At 43.5% G+C, this 19,661-nt stretch overlaps 1 protein-coding gene across 1 annotated transcript in view; it reads right to left on the bottom strand.

The window, feature by feature from the left end:
- Positions 1–19,661, bottom strand: part of RFTN1 (raftlin, lipid raft linker 1) — a 186,821-nt gene that overhangs the window by 13,997 nt on the left and 153,163 nt on the right. The gene's annotated exons all lie outside the window — the stretch shown is intronic.

Below are 19,661 nucleotides of genomic sequence, written 5' to 3'. Positions count from 1 at the left end.
TAATTTCTTACGCTGGGCTCCTCACTAGACACCGCCATCCTGTGTCTCCATTGGACTCCCCATCTCAGTTAGGCTGGCTTCTGAACATCTCAAACATGTGTCCAGGTTCCTTCCAACTGAGGTGGCCACACGGATTCATCACCTAGTATATTGGAGCTGTGGTGGGTACAAAAGGGGAAGGAAGGTCCTGTCCTACTGCTGGAGTTCACGGTCCAGCAGAGGCAACAGCACAAACACACAAGTAACCAAAATACACAATGGGCTGCTGGCAGGGCCACGAGGCTTCCAAGGTCAGCAGAGAGGAAGGACGCAGAGCTGGGCAGAAATCGGACAGGTGGAGCTGTGGAAGGGGCATTCCAGGGGGGAATTCCAGCGTGTACAAATGAAAGACCACACTGGGCCTAGAGCGCTGGGGAGGATGGGCTTAACTGGGGCACTTAACTGTGCAGAGGGGCCACCGGTGGTGAGAAGCTGTCCTGCTGGTGGCCTTTGGGGAATAGAACTCGCTTGTCCGGCTGCTCTGGGTTAGGGAGCTGACCAGCCCTGCCTCTTCATGTGGCTTTTAAAGCTTCTATCACTGGGCGCCTGTCCCACCTGAACCACTGGCAACCAATTTGTCCTCTGGGAGCCTCAGTTTCCTCAATGGTATAAAATAAGTCTTGGCCTTTGTCAGTGGTTCTCAAAGTGTGGTTCCTGAGGCAGCAGCATGAGCAACACCTGGGAACTTTTAGAAATGCAGAGTCTTGAGACTCAACCTAGACCTCCCGACCAGACAGGAAACTCCCAGGGTGGGACGTGGGAATTCGTTTTGAAGAGTCCTCCCAGGAGTTCTGATGCAGCTAAGTCTGAGCAGCACTGCCTGGACAATCATTCAGATCTCTTCTGATGACAGAAAGAGTCTGGGATGCGGCGGCCAGCATGCATCAGCTGTTACCTCAAGCCCCACCTTTCCCATTATTCTCCACGTGAGGAGAAAGAGTAGAGAGACTCTGAAAGGATCAGCTCTGTTAGAAATACTACTGCAGCTGACAGGAATGGAGGGGAGGAAGGGGAGAAGGGTGGGGAGAAAAGAAAGTGGGGGAAGAAGAGGAAGGAGGTGGAGAAAAGGAATGGAAGTTAAAGGAGAGGGAACAGGAAGGGAAGGAGGGAAGTGAGGAAAGGAGGAGAGAGGTACAACCGTAACCAATTTATTTACAGGAGGGGGTGGGAAGGGTCCCTATTCTGGCCCTGTTTCTGAAGCCCCACTCAGGCCAGAGATGGCAGCAAATGACCAGGCGACTCCCCTTTCTGCCTGGCTCCCTGGGCACGTGGCAACCTCCCTTCCAGACCAGCACAGCAGGACACCTGCTGTGGCTGCTTTATCCTGAGAACCCCTGCCCCCCACCCTGCATTCCTGATTTAAAGAGAGGAGGGGAAAAAATGTTAAATCCACACTCTCAAGCTTTGCGAGGTTATGATTACTTGGGCCTATCAAGAATAACCTTCCCACTTTATCAAGCACTGTGACAGACCCACCACAATCAGACAGTAGCCATGGCAACCAGGACAAGCTTTGGCGCCTCACAAAGCCCTGAGTGGCAGAATGGAGTCCTTTTATTGGTGACTGTGCCTGGCCGGTTTTCTCCACGGGCACCCAAACGGCAAGACAATGGACACCTCTGCTGTCGCCTGACCTGCTTGCTCAGACAGGCCTCGTAAGGGGTGCTTCTATTTTGCTCTATTTTATTTCATTTTTATCACTATCTTAAAGAGAAAGACAGCAGGATTTCTTCCAAACAGGTTTTCCCCTCTGGGTTGGGGATACCAGCCAGAGGGTGCAGAATGATAAACACTAAAAGGAAAAGGAAAAACACAACCAAACCTAACCCTGCTTGGGAGAGCTGACGGTTCAATCTCAAGTGTTAATATCTGGCTGTCACATGGTGGGCTGAAAAGTAAAGTACAAATGGTCGGGGGTGAGGTGTTACACTCTGCCAGACCCTACCTCTCCTCTGACTATATGGGCTGGTCTTGATGTAATTAATGTTGAATGTGGTTTTCCATAGCATCTATCAAAACTGGTTTGCTTATTATCCACACAGTAAGATGGCACTTCTAAAATATGACACCAGCCCGCTGCAGTCAGTGGAGGACGCTTTCAAGTCCATTAGCTAAGAAAGATGGTAGGAAACCTATATGGATGGAAGGCTCTCTTTGATCTGCTTTTCTGTGACACTGCAGTGAGGAGGGAAAAGCACAAACAGCACTCCAAAGCCAGTCTGCTTATCAAATGAAAAGACATTTCTTTCTGGGAGTAGGAGCAAAAATTTTAATTAACTCTCTACTCTCCTGTGTGGACACGTAATCTGCCATCACACCTGGAGTGCTAAAAAAAAAAAAAAGGAGCATGTCCTGTGGTTCTTCAACTTGTATAAAAGGAATTCATTTATGTTTATGATTCTTTTTTCTTTGGTTCCCTATTATTTCTTTGGTGGTCGCAAATCAACTAAAGAAACAGGCATCCAATACAACCTTCCCTTACCGTCCAAAAATTATGACAACGGAGTGTAGTTTATGACAAATGCATTTGTCTTTTGATCATTTTGTTTTTAAAGATCTTCCATGCAGGAAAATAACGAGGAGGTGACACATTGGTCCAGTGAGAAAGTTTGTATCCTGAGTATCAGTTTGCTGTTTCCTTTTTAATTTGTGGAAGCAATCTGGGAGACAAGCAGTTTAAAAGAAAAGGCTTTGTTCCTTATACATGATTGTAAATGAACACGGGAATTCAATTTTACATATCTGAAAATTTGTGGGACCAGTTCTGGGATGGTCTTTGTACCTGAAAACAGTGATTGGGGACTGTTTGCTTTCATCCCCAACAGCCACAAGACTGGGCCCTACCTAGCCTGTTACCAAGAAAGCATCTGAAGAAGAGCCCTGCAAAAACACTGCATCTTTTGTAAAATTGCTACCAAAACACTAATGCCCAACACTATTGGCTGGTACATTTATATGACTATTTCTTTACTTATCAATTTTAGATATCTTTTGATTTACTATCATGGGAAATAAAGGGTTAGTGCTCTCAAACACATTTCTTACTTCCTCTTTCTTAGTGGCCCAGTTATAATGTAATTTTAATTAAATCAAAAGTCAGTATTTATGTTATTACAACTTTGCAAATTATTGCTCAACTTGAGCTGGTCAAGTAATGCACTGTGACCACACCTTCCTTTTTATATAATCTTATCTGTTTCCTGGAGTTAATTATGACCTCATATATATTTTTTTCATCTGCCTGGTTGTACACCAACCCATCATTAATTTATATTCCATATCTTCCAACACCTCTTATTTATGCCCATCAATAAATCCCATGTACCTAAATTCATTAGTTCGATTTTTTTTTTTTTCCCCCCTACTGGAGACATCATTTCTGGTGCTTTCTGTACCCTTGTTCCAATCTGGTCTGAATGCTTTCCATGCCTGGGTTCTCCTTCCACTGCTGTCTATGGCTGGTGTTTTTCTTTCTTGGTTTCCTCCTCATTTTGCATCCTCTAGTGGCTCCCTAGGAAACAATGTCCTGGAAGTCATTTGAATCCCTGACTTCCTAAAAATGTCTTCGTCTTCACCCTAAACTAAAAGTTTGGGTACAGATGTCTGGACTGAAATCTATTTTCCCATGAAAATTTTGAAAGTATCGTTCCTCTAGCTTCTAGATGTTAGAATTTTGCGATATCTATTTTGATTATTAATACTTTCAGTGTAACCTGCTGTGTTGCTTTGAAAGATTTTAGGGTATTTTTCCCCATGAAGTTCCAGAATTTGACACTGTGCTTAGTGTGGGTCTTTTTTCACTCAAAGGGCTCTCTATCCACCTGATGGCTTTGCAATCTGAGGATTCCCGTTCTTTAGTTCTGAAAAGTGTTCTTTGTTTTTCCTTTTATAATTTTTCTCCCCTCCATTTTCTGTTTGCTTTCTGGGCCTCCTATTACGTAGTCAAAGTGTAGGATTGATATTTTCATTTTATTGCCTTTTCCACCCCTATTTTCTTCCTCTTTTTATTTTACCTTCTGAAATATTTTTTTTTCATTTTACAGCCTGTTTTAGTATGTTTTTAAATTTCCTACTGCCTTATTTTCAAGACCCAAAAGCTCTTGCTTATCTTCTGAGGTTTTTTTCTTCTTCTTTTTGGGCATCTTGTTTTTGTTTCATGGATGCATATATTTTATCTCATTATTTTAAGTGGTTTCTTCTGATTCCTGCATTATCTCTACAGTTACCCGGATGCATGAGGCAGAGATGGGGGCTAGAGATCTCACCACACTATATAAGGACTTTAAATCAATGCCCTGATTTTCAGCTCTCTAGTTCATTTCCCACCATCCCATGGAGACTTATGCTTTGAAGACCAGAGCTTTTTCTCAGGTTCTGCAAGAGAACCAGCTCCCTGCTATACGCAGGTTACAGCTTTCTCTACTTTGCTAATCCATTAGCATTCCTCCATGCACTTTCGATCTTCTAAAAATTTGTTGAAATCACTCATCTTCTACTTTTTTTCTTTCAATCTTTCCATTCTTGTTGGGTATGTTATCTATCTATCTACTTATCTATCTACCAACCTACCATCTACAATCACTTTTCATTATTCACAAGCGTTCTCTTCTATAATGTTGCCACAAACACTGAATTAATGAATACTGAACCACTGCTTCTAGGGAGAAGTACAGGGTTAGGTTCCTGCAAGCCTCTGATCACAACGTCTTCATCAACTGATAAATACAGAAACTTGTTTATGTGTATTTCTGTTTAAAGACACCTTGTTAATATATACTGTCAATTCCTTAACTTTGACCTCACGGCCAACGGCACTATAAGTCAGACCTGAACAAAGCTTCTACCACACACATTTGCTGTGTAAGGCCCATCACAGCCTTCTTGTACTCAAGAACACTAGACAGCACTTCAGCCCTGTGCCTGGGGCCATTTAAAGCAGCAACATCACCAACACAAAAAGCACAAAAATGTGAAAATATGGCACTAAGTAGACCACAAAAGAGACAGTTGTTTATAATATGACAATTGAAATAAGAAGGTGGACAGTCACCTTAGCTGGGTTGCACACTGGCGACTCAAATTTTTTGCTATTCTGCGTATCGACAAGTGACAATGAAAGCACTGAGTATTGCTTTGGGGATTACAAATAAATTTTAGAAAGTTGCATTTGCAAATATGGAATCAAAAATAATGAAAATAGTCTCTCATCCAACTATCTATCATTCCTTTAGTATTATTTTACAGGGATTTTTCAGAGGAGAAGAAATGTATGCCTGTGTCCAATTCCCCACATTTAACATAATTTTATTATTTTACTTTTTAAAAGGTCTACTAGAAGCCCTTTCTAATTACCTTAGAATCCAGAAGCCATAAAGTAAAAATAATAAATGTGGTGACAGACTTAAAAACCCTTCTGCGTGACAAAAGACAAGCTATGCAAAGTCAAAAGACAAATGACAAGATGCGAAAATATTTGCAGCTCCTATTACAAAGAAGAGCTCCTGAAAATTGATCGAAAAAAATCCAGTAATCCAAGTTTTAAAGTGGAAAAGGGTAGGAAAGAGTCACAGGAAAGGAAATTCAAATGGCCATTAAGCCCATAAAAAAATGCCAAATCTCACCATAAGAGAACGTAAATTCAAACCTATCGTATTGGAAAAAACTCCAAGGTTTGACAACCACTTTGTTGACAAGACGGTGAGGAAGCAGCCTTTTCATACATCAGTGGTGGGGGGCAAACTGACACAACCTCACGGAGAACAATTTGACAGTAGCTCTCAAATACACAAGTACTGAAATCCCCTCCCTTATCCGTGCTTTCGCTTTCTGCAGTTTCAGTTACCAATGGTCAACCTTGGTCCAAAAATATTAAATGGAAAATTCCAGAAATAGACAATTCCTAAGTTTTAAACAGCACGTTACTCTGACTAGTGTGATGAAATGTGGCGTTGTCCCTCCTGGGACATGGTCATCCCTTTGTCCAGTGTATCCATCCTGCATATGCTGCCTGCCCATCACTTAGTAGCCATTGGGGTTATCAGATCGACTGTTGCAGTATCACAGTGTTTGTAATCAATGTAATCAAAGGATACTTAGAAGAGAGAGGCAGGAGGAAGGTCAGAGTCAGAGAGAGAGAGAGGTGTGAGGATGGAAGCAGAGGTCAGAGTGATGGGCCTCGAGCGCGATGGCCTCTAGATGCCGAAAGGGAACAGAATGTCCAGGAAAGTCTCCAGAAAGAAGGCAGCTCTGCCAACATCTTGAGTTTAATCTCTTAAAACCCATTGTGGACTGTTGGCCTCTAGAGCTGTAAGAGAATAAATTTGTGTTGTTTTAAGCTATTACATTTGTGGTCATTTGTTATGACAGCGAAAGAAAATTAATACGCAGTCTGAAGCCAGGAAAGGTTAGAATGAAAATAAAGACTTGGAGGCATTGGCCAACACAGGCTAGAAGAAAACTGGAGGAGGCGTGAGGCTGGCTGAGGCCTGGAATCCTAGGGAGGGGAGTGAGCAGAAGCTGTATAAAAACATTGAATGAATGGGGGAGGAATCAGCTCATGAGCAGCTCCGGGTGGAAAACAGGTTTAAGAAGAAGGATCCACGCCATCAAGTGTCCTGAGAGGGCATGAAACACGAAACCAGAAAAACCATCTCTGGAATGCTTAGGGAGGTCTCGGGAGACTATGCCAGGACATTTCTGGAGTGAAACGGCAGATGGCAAGAGGTTGAGCAGTGCTGGTAGTGAGGACGAGGCAGGGCTTCTAAACCCGGTCTCAGGAAACCTGGGGTTTGTCGTGACTGCACCTGGGCAGCAGAGACCCTGGCCACAAAGGCACAGGATAAGATAAGAGTCATGCCCTCAGATGACGACACAAAAGATCCAAAGAGGGGCAGGAGGGGAATGCCAAGCTGGAAAGAAGGAACATTTCACCTCCATTTATCAAAGGGAAAGTGGATGCTGCAACGCGGGGGCAGGCATGCGGAAAACGCAAGTCCTTCAGTGCCCCACAGACCATACCCAGCACCACCATTCATTTACAGTTCTCCACACTCAATCAGCCTTGCTCTGTGCTGGGCACCTGGGAAGCACAGATATGTGAGTCTCTTCTTCAGCCCCAGGAGATCCTGGTCCGGGGGATGGTGGGAGAGTAAGCATGTGGTTCCCCACCAGATGGAAGCCACTGGGAGTTGTGGTGGAGGGAAGGACAGAGGAAGGAGTGACTTGTCCTCTCTTCTTTCTGGGGAAAAGGCAAATCCCTCAGAGGCCAGTGGAGGCTGCAGGAGCCCAGTCTTCCTGGCCCATCCTCCCGCGGGCCTCCTGTTGGACCACTGCCTCTGCCAGCCCAAAGGAGGGGCAAGAACCCTGGGCTGGCTGGAGATGCTGTTTTCCTCTTTGTTTTACACACAATGCCCCAGAAAAACATGTTGCTGATATGTAATTAGGCCAACATAATAGAGTCTAAGAAAGCAGTCGGTCTCATTTTAGACAACTTTGGCTTTCATAACGTTCAAAGAGAATACGTTAAAAAAAAAAAAAAAAGCTTAGTTTTCAGATGTAGAAAAGGGGGCAGATGAAAATACATGCAGTGCAGAGAAGGCTTCTTTCTGTTCCAAGGCTCTTTACCCACCCCTGCTGGTTAACGCACATCTTTGCCTGATTTTCTCTAACAAGCAAGAAAGGCAAACTCTGTAGCCCTTTGAGAGCCCAACAAAATAATAATAATAATAGTAATAATAATAATAATAATAATAATAGCAGCTATTATTTGAGATACACTGTTTGCAAAAATGGCCTCAATGATTACCCTCCCTGTATCCAAGCCTCTTTACAACAGAACATTGTAGCTCCTCCCCTAAAAAGGTAGAATCCATTTCCCTGCCCCTTGAATCCAGGCTGGTCTCGTGACTTGCTCTGACCAACAGAATATAGTAGAGGTGACATTATGGGGCTTCTGAACCTAGATCTCCAGAGACCCTGTTACTTCCACTTGCCTATGCTACAATAGGACAAGCCCAGGCTTAGCCTATTGGATGATGACAGACATGTGGCTCAACCAACTGGCAGACATGTGAAAGATGCTGTGTTGGACCAGGTAGCGTCAGTCAACCCATCAGCGACTGCGTTAGCACGACTGAGCCCATTTGAAATTAGTCAAGCCCAGGCCAGCTCAGCAGAATCACCCAGCTGAACTGGGAACTCTGTGGCAACCGTAAAGGGTTGTTATTTTAATTCACTAAGCGTGGGGTGTGCTCTATTCCAGAGAAGAAGCTAAATGATATATTATTACTACTATTACTAGAGGAAGAACTGAATACCCAGCAATGTCGAGGAGGACAATCGTAGTGAACGTCACCTTGCTTGATACGAGAGAAAGAAAATGTAATAGCGACTACTTCATGGAATTCAGTGCTGCTCATTCTCTACCACACGCAAAGCTGGCGTGCCTAGCCCTCATTTCCTCCATGCCCGACACACTATAACCTTGCATCACATCTGGAGCCCTAAAGTCTCATTTATGATAACCTACAGTGAAGCCCAGCACTGCCACCAGCGTAGCCTGGGAGGGACAGATAAAGCCCCACGCGGGGAGAGGAAGTCTTAGCTCAAGATGCTGCTCTGGCTTCTCCGAAAGTACCACGCATGCCAAGCTGGCAGGAAAACCAAACCTGCACAGGCAAGATAACACTCTCCTGGATTCTAGGACAAGCGGGGTGATGTGGTCCTGGTATGTACCGTGTCTCTGAAGCCACATACTCGGAAGGCAGAGAGGGGCTGTTGGGACAGAGGGAGGGGCAGGAGACAATATGCCAAACTATTATCCTGACATGCACCTGCCTGGGTGGGATGAGAACCCTAAGAGGTGCTTTACAATACAGGGCTCAGATTAGGTTGGGGGTAATAAGGCCGAGCGCTAGGAGGTTCAGGGGGTGACGGCTGGGGCGGACTCTGACCATTAGTAGGGACAGAGGCTACTGCAGTTCTGAGTGCAAACAGTTAAGCAACTCAAAGCTGTTACATCCTGTCGGCTGCACAGCAGGGACCTCATACTGAGACAGCACGAGGCTTACATCCTCCAGAAGCTGACATTTTACACACATACTGAATGCATCAGGGGTGAGCGTGTCCTCTCTGGCAGACTTGGAAACAGCTTTGTTTGATAACAATTAAACACGAAACATTTTCTCCATCCAGGGACTTGCCAAGTCCCTCCCACTTGCTTTGATGAGAGAGGAAATTAGGCTTTGTGGGAGTAAATGGGATTTGCCACTTTATTACTCTCTCTCTAGATAATTTGAGGTGGATGAAAGATCACATTTTTAACCTTTCTTTCTTAGAAACCTCATCTATTACACAGAGGTATTTAAAGAGAGTTTTCCCACAGTATATAATTAAAAGTATTTACTTTGGAGTGGGGTCCAGAGGTTTGTCAGCAAAACCTCTAAACCTTAAAATTACATCAAAGTTATCACCTTCATCTACAGTAGATTCCTCACACAGTACCAACAATCATAAAATGATAACCCAGAAGATGTCTCTGAACAAAGGCTCATTGAAAATCTTAACAGAGAAGGAAATGGAAGTTAAAGGGTTATTCCACTGTCTCTGTGCATCTAGCAACTGGCAAAGCCACACAAAGCACTATGTAGTGGACTGTATCAACCTTGGGTTCATTCTGAAAAGAAAGTGGGTAAGAATCGGGACAGTGTGGAATACTGTGCACAACGGGTTTTCTCTCCCTGACTTTTTCCACCTGGTAAATTCAAGGTGCCACGTTCCCACTTTGAGCATTTGGTCACTCAATTGTCAGCATCTTGTTACTATGGTTACCATGATTCTAACTCCACCCTCTCCTCACATTCCCCTCTCCCTCAAGCCAAATTACGTTGAACTAATCCTTCCAACATGTTCTCTGAGGACCTTGCTCATGGTAAGTGGGCTTCTAATAGGATCTCTGAGGTGCTGGAAGTTGCTAACAGGAATATCCAAGCTTCAGGACATGTCAGACCCCTGACTGTTCGGTACTCTCGCCACCATGAGTCCTTCCATTCTATCTGGCTCCCTCATCCACGACAGCCTAGAGATAAATCCACCAGAGCCTCTAACAGATGCACTCTTGGGTTTTCATCAGCACCTGGACTGATGCACCAAAGGACAAGCTGATGAAGAGAAAACCAAAGTCAATAAAATTAAAATGGTCTCCGAGAGACTGGCCAACTCTGTTTGGAGTCCACTAGAAAATCTCCCTCTGTTCCTTCCCTCATCATATCGATCCCTACTTGCCACTGATTTTGATTATCTGTATATTGCTAACTCCTTCACTGCAATGGAGTCTCCTGAAAAGCAAGGAATTAATTTTGTTGTCGATGAATCCCAAACTCCTAGGGAAGTGTCTGGCACAAAATTAGTGCTCAATAAATAGTTGTTGAGTGAATGAATGAAAGTACCTATCCTCTCATTTTTGGGGTAGGTTCTGCCAATGCTGTCTTATATTCTCAAAGTCTCAGCAAAAATGCTGTAAATCATACCCAACGATGATGAGACATGAGTTTAAATTAACTCACCATTAAAAATGTGAGTGAATCTGCAGGATGGTGAGATGCCATTTTGGGGGGCATGCTGTATGTGGTAGTTGGAAATATATTCATGTATGAAAATTAAATGCGCACAGACATATGCTGGTCACCAACTACTGAAGCTGCTTAATGTTTTAGCAAAGATTATCTGGTAAATCATTAAACTGGTCATACACAAATGTGTCCCTGTATCTGTGCCACTTGTAGTCTGTTGCAGATCATTCTATCAAGATATAGTGTCTATTTCTCCACCTCTTGAATCTGAGCTTAGTTTTGTGACGTTTTTTGGTCAATAGGATATTAACAAATGTAATGCAAAATGAAATAAGCTAGCACATTGGGGCTCTTGGGAACCCTGTGACTGCCATCCCATGAAGAAGCCCAGGGCAGCCTATTGGATGTTAAGATACGCAAGGCCCTGTGGCCCCAGCCAATAGCCAGCCATGTGAGTGAAGTCACCTTGGCTCATCCAGCCAGCAGCTAAGGCCTGAGAGAGCCCATGAGAGATCAGCTAAGCCAACTCAGAACAACTGCTCAGCTGACCAAAAGGATTCATGAGCTAAATAAATGGTTATTTGAAGCTACGAAGATTGGAATGGCTTGTTATGTAGCAACAACTAACTGATACAGACTAGAAAACGAAACATCCAATTACCACTCAATAGGGACAAGTCTACCTGCTTCTTTCAAAGTGACTTTGTCCTCATATGGGAAGGTGACTGCAGAATCTTGTGGCCCAAATAAGTTTTAAATAAGGTAATGTCTTTATGATGCTCCTCGCCCGTCACCTTCTTGCCCAATGCTCCCTCTGAAGAGCATCAAGAACTGTCAAGGTGACATCCAAAGGAAAATTTGTTTCGATGGGATAAGTATTAGCTAGCTTAAAAAAGTATGAGTCTTGAAATCAAAAAGTGATATGAAGTACAATGAAAAAGCTAAAGAATATTCATGGTTTACAAGAGCAAGAAAATGGAAACCGTCTAAAAACAATCAATAGAAAACTAAAGAAATGCATGAAAATATAATTGTTCATATACTGAAATACTCTATAGCCATTTAAAATGATGAAGTAGAAAAATGGTATGATCTCATTTTTTGTAAAAAATAGGCAAATATAGTTAACATACTAGAAGAATATACATGAAGATGTTATGTAGCTATTTTCTCAGTGATAATGAGAGTAGGATGATTTTTTTCCCTTGTGTTTTCTAAACTGTCTTCAATTCATGTATCACTTTTTTAAAAACATCTTTATTGGGATATAATTGAAATACCTAAACATTCACCCAAAGTATACAACTCAATGGTTTGTAATGTATTCACGGAGTTGTGCAACCATCACCATAGTCTAAATTCAGAACATTTTCATTACCCCTCAAAAATTCTTATTCCCATTAGCAGTCACTCTCCTTTCCCCCGCACCAACTCTAAGCAACCACCAATCTACTTTCTGTTTCTATAAATTTGCCTATTCTGGACATTTCGCATAAATGGAATCATACAATATGTGGTCTTTTGTGACTTTACCATGTTGTCAAGGCTCATGCATGTTGCTGCATGTATCACTACTTTGTTCCTTTTTGTTGCCAAATAATATTCCATTGTCTGGATATACCACATTTTGTTTGTTCACCATTTGATGGACATCTGGCTTGTCTCCACCTTTTAGATATTATGACTAATGCTCTTATGAAGATTTGTGTATGGGTTTTTATGTAGAAATATGTTTACATTTCTCTTGGATATACAGTTGATCCTTGAACAATGCTGGGGTGGGAGTTAGCAGTGCTGATCCCCAATGCAGCTGAATATTCACATATAACTTTGACTCTCCAAAGATTTAAGTACTAATCACCTACTGTGGACCAAAAGCCTTACCAATAAAATAAATAGCTGATAAATACATATTGTATATGTTATATGTATTATATACTGTATTCTCACTATAAATAAGCTAGAGAAAAGAAAATATTAAGAAAACAAAAGAAAGAGAAAATACATTTATAGTGGACCCACGTAGTTCAAACCCATGTTGTTCAAGGGTCAACTACTGTATGCCTATGAGTGGAATTTCTGGGTCGTATAGTAACTACATTTAACATTTTGATGAACTGTCCATGCATCACTATTATAAAAAGAACAGACCTCTTGGTTTCATTAGACTAGCTCCTGACCCATCTTAAGTCTAATTTGCCAAGTGATATACACAAAGAGACACCCCCTTTCCACCTCAGCTGAAAAGGATATTTAAGAATTCTGCCTCAAAGAGGCCACTGACTTAAAAGCAATGGGTCAACCATGTATCCCAGCTTAATAAAGCTGGAAGGGATTGGTGTGATCCTCCATTTCCGTGGTTCTTGGGCTGGATGAATTTTTTATATGCAGATCCCTAATTTCTACTCCCAGACCTACTGATACTGAATCTCCAAGGGTGGTGCCTGAGAATGTATATTTTTTGTAAGTTCCTAGGTGATTCTGAGCATTATCATGGCTTGGGAAGCACTGATCTAGTACTTCCTGTCCAAAGCAGGAGGACCACCTACATCAGATGACTGAACATTTGAATCACACTTGGACCTGGAGGTTGACAGCCACAGGCTCCAGCATCTTCCACCGCTGAAGGGTTCCACATGAGCATTCCAAAAACGACCTAGTTTTTCCCTTGCAATCAGCCTCTCTCCTTTACGATAAATCAGCCCTTCAAAGATATGGAGTCAGCTACCTGATTGCCCTTGTTTTTGCCTCCTCCAAGACAAATATACCCCACTGTTTTTTTCTACCATTTCCAGCTGATGTATCCTCCATTGCTGTCCCTCTCTTCTGTACCCTCCTCCCCACAGTCTTTCTGTGTTTCTCATCAAATATGGTGGTTGCGATGGGACATAAGACTCCAAGCCAGCCAGTACCAGACTGAAGAACAGAGGGATAAGTAGCTCCCATGTGCATTTTCATCAATATGGCCAGTTATCTTTTATAAGTAGGAGTAAACTGACATTGTTCCATATTCATTCAACCAACGTTTGTAGAAAATTTGTAACATGAAAGAAATTAATTTGGATCCAAGGAATATGAATATCAGGAATGGCTAGTCCTTGACTCAAGGAGTTTGCATAGCAATTTAAAAAACTGAATAGCTCTCAAGTAAGGTGGAACATGATAAGTGCCAAAAGGAAGGGAAAGCAAATTCAGCTGAGAATTCTACAAAGAAAAGGTAAGGATCTCAAAGGTGAAGACTTGAGGTGGAGAAGGGACTCAGCAGAGGGGAAGAGACAACGAAAATGGAGGGACAAAGTAACACAGGGTGTGATATAGAAAACCTCACTTTGTCATAGCCCAGGGAATTTGGAGGGTAGTAGTAGGTACATTGTTAATCTGTATTAAATTCTTTTTCATTAGAATTGCTTTCAAATCAGGTATTCTCCAGTCTATATGATTGACTCTTTTGAACTTAAATGCAATTGATGTGTTTTTTCTTGATACTTAAATGTATCCCTGTTATATTTTATTGGGCTGGTGTTGCTTCAGCATTGATAAACTAGTAGATAATGTGATTTGAAGGGGTTTAAGAAGTCAAGGAAACCTACTCAAAAAAGAAGATAGATTAGATAAGAAATTTGCAAGGTTTCTTTTCCTTTTTTTTTTTTTTAAAGTAAAACTAGTGGGGTACTTTCCACAAACATCAGTTGTAATCTAATTTAGAAACCCAACATGTAAAAACAGATTCAGAAATAGCCCTTCTTGTTGACGTTGGCATGGGTGGGTTGTCCAGACTCTTCCCCACTCCCCACTCTCACACCTGCCCTGATCCTCTCCCCCCATGTCCAGCTGGAATGTTCTTGTGGAGTCCAAGAGTATTCATGTTCTTTAGATCCTGATGGCCTCCCAGCTTTAGTGCTCTCACAGGTCTAGATCTTTGCACAAGTTACTGAGAAACAAGATAAGGTGCAGGATGGCATCACTGGCCCAACCAAACCACGTTCTTGCTGAGTATAGCCTCTCAACTACAAATAGGCCCTTGCTTTTTATTTACTTTAACTAAAATTCTTGGCCAAGTGAATTTCAAAAGGAACAAATTCCAAGGAGTGGCAATGAGTGATCGTTGAATTACAAGAACGCCCTTCAACCCTCTGTACTTACTGATTTAACACACTAAGCTCTTCTTGGAGAACCATTCGCGCTGTTCTCATCCGTGGCTACCAGACTACCTATGCATTTAAAAAGTTCTTATAGGGGGCCACATGGGAAGCATAAGGAGTGCAGGCGGTCCCTAGGAGCAAAGACCAGGTTCTGGTTGGCTGCCAGCAAGGAAACAAAGGAGTCCTAAACCACAAAGAACTGAATTTGGCCAACAACCTGAATGAGCTTTGGAGTAGATTCTTCCCCCAGAGCCTCCAATAAGGAACTCAGCCCTGCTAGCACCTGGTTTCGGCCTTGTGAGACTCTAGGTAGAAGACCTATTGCGCCCACCTGGACTTCTGACCTCTAGAAACTGTAAGATTAATTGTTTAGGCATGTGTTTCAAGCCCTTACAGAACCACCTCCCACCGTTCTATCTCAAACACATTAATCAAACCTAAAGATCAAGCCCTTCTTATCACATTGAGCATTGCCTCACTCTTGCCATCCTGTGGCACTCACTGTAGGTTTTTAAAGCACACTATTTTTTTAAAAAACGTATTTATCACAAGATTTTGAAATGTGATGATTTCTTTCACTCTCTCCTTCTCTGCAGTAAGGCTCTAAATTCACCATGCTCCATGCTCTTCACCAGAATGCACACTCGCCTAGGTTTCTGGCGATTTAGAGCCTTTCACCACCCCTCAGGAAACTTGACAATGAAGAGAAATTATTTATGGGTGTGGAAAGGCCAGGGGGCGGGCATCCATTTTTAATGACTGCCCTCCCTCTCTCCAGTTAAAGGAATCAATCCTTCCTGCCCGAATTTCCTCCATTCATTATGTTTTCACAGTGGCTGACACACAGTAGGCACTCAGTATTTATTTGTTGAATACATTTTTTTAAAAGGTCTCACTCACTTGTATAACAAAATTTTGTACAGGAAGTGCAATGTAGGTGTCTGAGAGAACAGGACCCTTGAAGTTTATGGAAGAAAAAAAGTACAGATAGAGATTAAAGTAATACTCTGGTTTCTTTTCAAATGGTATAAACCTTTCACCTTTTACTAAAAGTCAAATCCTTCCTTTCATCATCCCATTATCTGTGCTGTCACCAAGTTAAAGAGGTATTCTTTAAACTATCTCTAGAACATCCCTGCCTTTCTAGTCCCACTCAGTGGCAAACACTGTTGGTTGCCAAAGTCACCAGCCACTTGGCAGCCCAGGTCTCCCTTCCTGGCTGACACCCTCTCCAGCCCTAGCTAACCATGATCTTTGACAGTGACGTGGATCTGTGACCAGCCCTGGCCAATGGGACCTAAGAGAAACTCTGCTTGGAAGTTTCTGGTAAAGGTTTCACTTGCTAATAAAAAAAAGGGCACATGGTAGGAAAGGTCCCTGTTCTTCCCAGCTGTCATGTTCTCATGAGATGCTTGGAATTGTTGCAACCACCTTTGGCCTAGGATCACAAAAAGAGACCTGTCAGACAAGCTGAGGATACAACTGGGTCCCTGATGCAGAAAGGTGACAGCACCTGGGTCCCCGATGATGTCCTTAAGCTGTTGATAAAATGGACTCTGCAACCACGCCACCTTCTTCCAAGACTTCCCGCTTGATGAGAGGAGATGAAAAATCCCTACTGTTTAAGCCACTTCTACTTGGATATTCTGCTACTGACAGTAGAAAATACCCTAATGCCCACAGCCACCACCCCTATTCTCTCACTTTGGGACCTCTTTCCCAGGCTTCTTTCTGCTTTCCCCCATTCCGGTCCATCTCTCCAAACACACATCACTTTGGAGCCAACTGTCTGGATGCACGGCTCTCTGATGAGATCCCCAGCACGGCCCCCTTCAACGCACTGCCAGGCCTGGCGCTTGCCTCACGCACAGCGTCCTCCCCAGATTGTCCTCCCAGGCAGAGACGCTGTCAAGTCCCTGCCACGGTGCTCCACTGGAGTTACGTCCATGCACGTTGTATCAGTTCGCTCGCGCTGCTGCCACAAGTGACCACAAACTTGGTGGCTTACAACAATAGAAATGTATTCTCTTACATCCTGGAGGCCAGAAATTCAAAGTCAGTATCGCTGCCAAAATCAAAGTGTCAGCAGGGTCCCGCTCCCTCTGGAGGCTCTAGGAAAGAATCCATCTCTTGTTTCTTCCACCTTGTGGTGGCTGCCGGCCTTCCTTGGCTTGCGGCTGCATCACTCCAGCCACATTTCAGAATCTCTTTCTAATCTGTGTTTATATCACCTTCAGATCTATCTGTGTGTAAAATCTTCCTCTGCCTCCTAAGGACATGTGTAATTATTTTTAGGACCCACCCATATATACAGGACAATCTCCCATGTCAAGATTCCTAACTTTAATTCCATCTGCAAAGATCCTTTTTCCAAATAAGGTAAGATTTACAGGTCCAAGGCTTAGAACCTGAGACTTTTTTTTTTGGGGGGGGGGCACTGTTCAGCCTCTTACACGTGTGCCTATGAGGGTACACCCAGCTCTGTGTATCTGTGGGAGGAGATGCCTCTGGGGAAGGAAAACTAGGGAACAGGAAGGTGGGAGGTAAGAGAAAGATTCACTGTTCAACATACATACTTTTGGACTGTAAATATTTGGCTACAATTATTATAAAACCCACACTAATTTTTACCCCAATTTGCAACATAATTTGCATTCTTACCTGGGAGTTTTTAAAAGAAATAATCTATTTTAGGCCAAGTTCCCCAGAAGCAGACCCTTAGAGGAGGATTTGCATGCAGGTAACTTGTTAAAGCAGAGCTCCTGGAGAGGGGTGGGGCATCTGGACAAAAAGCAGAAGCAGCCAAGCAGACATGGGTTTACCCAACATCCCCTGAACAGTAGTAGCTCAGCCTCACCCCACAGTGGGCTCTGGAAAGTAGGTTGTGCTCAGAAGCGTCCCGACCTAAGGCCGGGGAGCTGGGCTTTCATACCCCACCTTCTTAATCTCGGACAAGGACGACCCCGGGGACATCTAAACACCCAGGCACTTTGGCTCTCCTTGCCGGAGCGCAATGCGGGCTCCAGGAGCCCAGAGGCAGGTGTCGCGAGAGACTCACAGGTGCTGGAAGGGAACGCACACGGGTAGAAGAACACTGACAACATCTACTATGTGTTCTAACTGTGAGAAAAAATGAATAGATGTGCTTTCTCTTCTGGTCTGCCTCTGCCGCCACTTCCACCCATAGGAGGCCCCCTCCCAAATGTCCACATCTTGAGTGTCAACACGGAGCTGGAGCTCCCTGCCACCAGCCGGCCCTGGTCAGCCTCCACTTTCTCCCAGGGCACTTCTGGTTGGCAGGATACCATCCTGCACTGAATGCTTTGCTCTTTATTTTGCAGGAAGTCTTCTTCCCACCTGGATATTCTTTGCTTCAGTAAACACAGTAAACACCCCTTTGCATTCTTAATCCCGGGCAGCAAAGAGCAGGTTACTCTCTGACCCTGTGGGTTTCCCAATTCCCTGGGCATTCTCTGTTTTGTACCCACTAATCCCCTCCACCTTAAATGCTTTCTTCTCCTGCATAGTCTTCCACCAGCTGCCAGCCACCGCCCCATGGGGAAGCCAGCGGGCTGGTTTTGGCCCATCATCTCTGTCCTGCCACGGCTACAATCCGCAGGACGTTTCACGAACCCCAATCCAAGCTGCTGCCAAGGAGAAAGGAGAGGGAAGATTCTGTCTAAAAAAGGTGTGAGAGGGACAGCCATCCATCCAGGGCTCACTGACCCCAGCACAGGGTCAAAGACTCAGAGCAGAAGTCAGGACTCAATGATCTGATAGAGGATTTTGAGGTCACTGTTTTTAAATACAGTATCATTTTGGAAAAAGGAGTGACTTACTTGGAGAACACAGACTGTATAAACTCAGAAATTGTTTTGTGAAGGCCTCCACCAAGTTCCTAACAGCCAAAGAGTACCAGAGGCCCTTTCTAGGGACAAGAGGCAAAAGGATCTCAAAAGTTCAGCGGAAGGTTCCATATGGCCTTGTGGCAAGAAATGGCCAAAGGGAAGCTGGCTCCAGGTGGAACTGTCACTCTGGAATAAAAGCTGGAGGCAACCAAGGAAATCAATGAGTCTGCAGAAGTTGATGAGCGTGGATTTGTAAGGACAGCGGGAAGTAGCTGATTCTCCCGGGACGGTGACAGAAGTGAGGCGAACCCAGTACAGGAGGAAGAAGGTTAAGCCTACAATAAGTTTAGGTGTACACGACTACACACACACACACACACACACACACACACACACACACCTTTAAATATTATGTTCAAAGCAAGAAATTGTACAAAGACAAATATGCTGAAGACAATTCCTATTTTACTTTGTTTTCTACAAGGAGAAAATAAGTATATCAGTGGACCTGTGCAGTTCAAACCCATGTTATTCAGGGTCAACTGCATTTTTGATCCGTGTTTGGGAATCCGCGTATGGGAAGGGCCAGCTTAAGTTATATGTGGATTTCTGATTGTATTGGATGGTTGATGCCCCTAAACTCCCGCATTGTTCAAGGGTCAACTATATATCTAAAGCCTAAGAAAAGAAAAAAATATGGTGGGACATCACTAGTTATCTTTTAAAAATTAAATTTTAATTACCCAGGTAAAATGAATATTTCTCTATAGAAAATGAAAATATTATAGATAAAGCTACCTTCCACGCTTCCATTCCAAGTCACATGTAACTACCGTTACCAGGTGGATGGGTGCCCTTCCAGGCCTTTTTTCTGCATTCACACATATCCATAGAAACTATGTCACGTTGTTTTGTGAAGTTTTTCCTTCATTAATGGCATCACAATGTTTGTATCTGTATTAGGGTTCTTCTGAGAAACAGAACCAAAGTCTGCGGGGTCGGGTCTCTTAAGGCCTTCCCCTGATTCCATGAGGCCCATCCACATTATGGATGATTAGTAATCT

This window comes from Rhinolophus sinicus, chromosome 5 (assembly GCF_057876585.1).
Source record: "Rhinolophus sinicus isolate RSI-liver-muscle chromosome 5, RSI-T2T, whole genome shotgun sequence".
Lineage (NCBI taxonomy): Eukaryota > Metazoa > Chordata > Mammalia > Chiroptera > Rhinolophidae > Rhinolophus > Rhinolophus sinicus.
The sequence above is the reverse complement of the archived record's forward strand: the minus strand, read 5'-3'. Positions and strand labels throughout refer to the sequence as shown.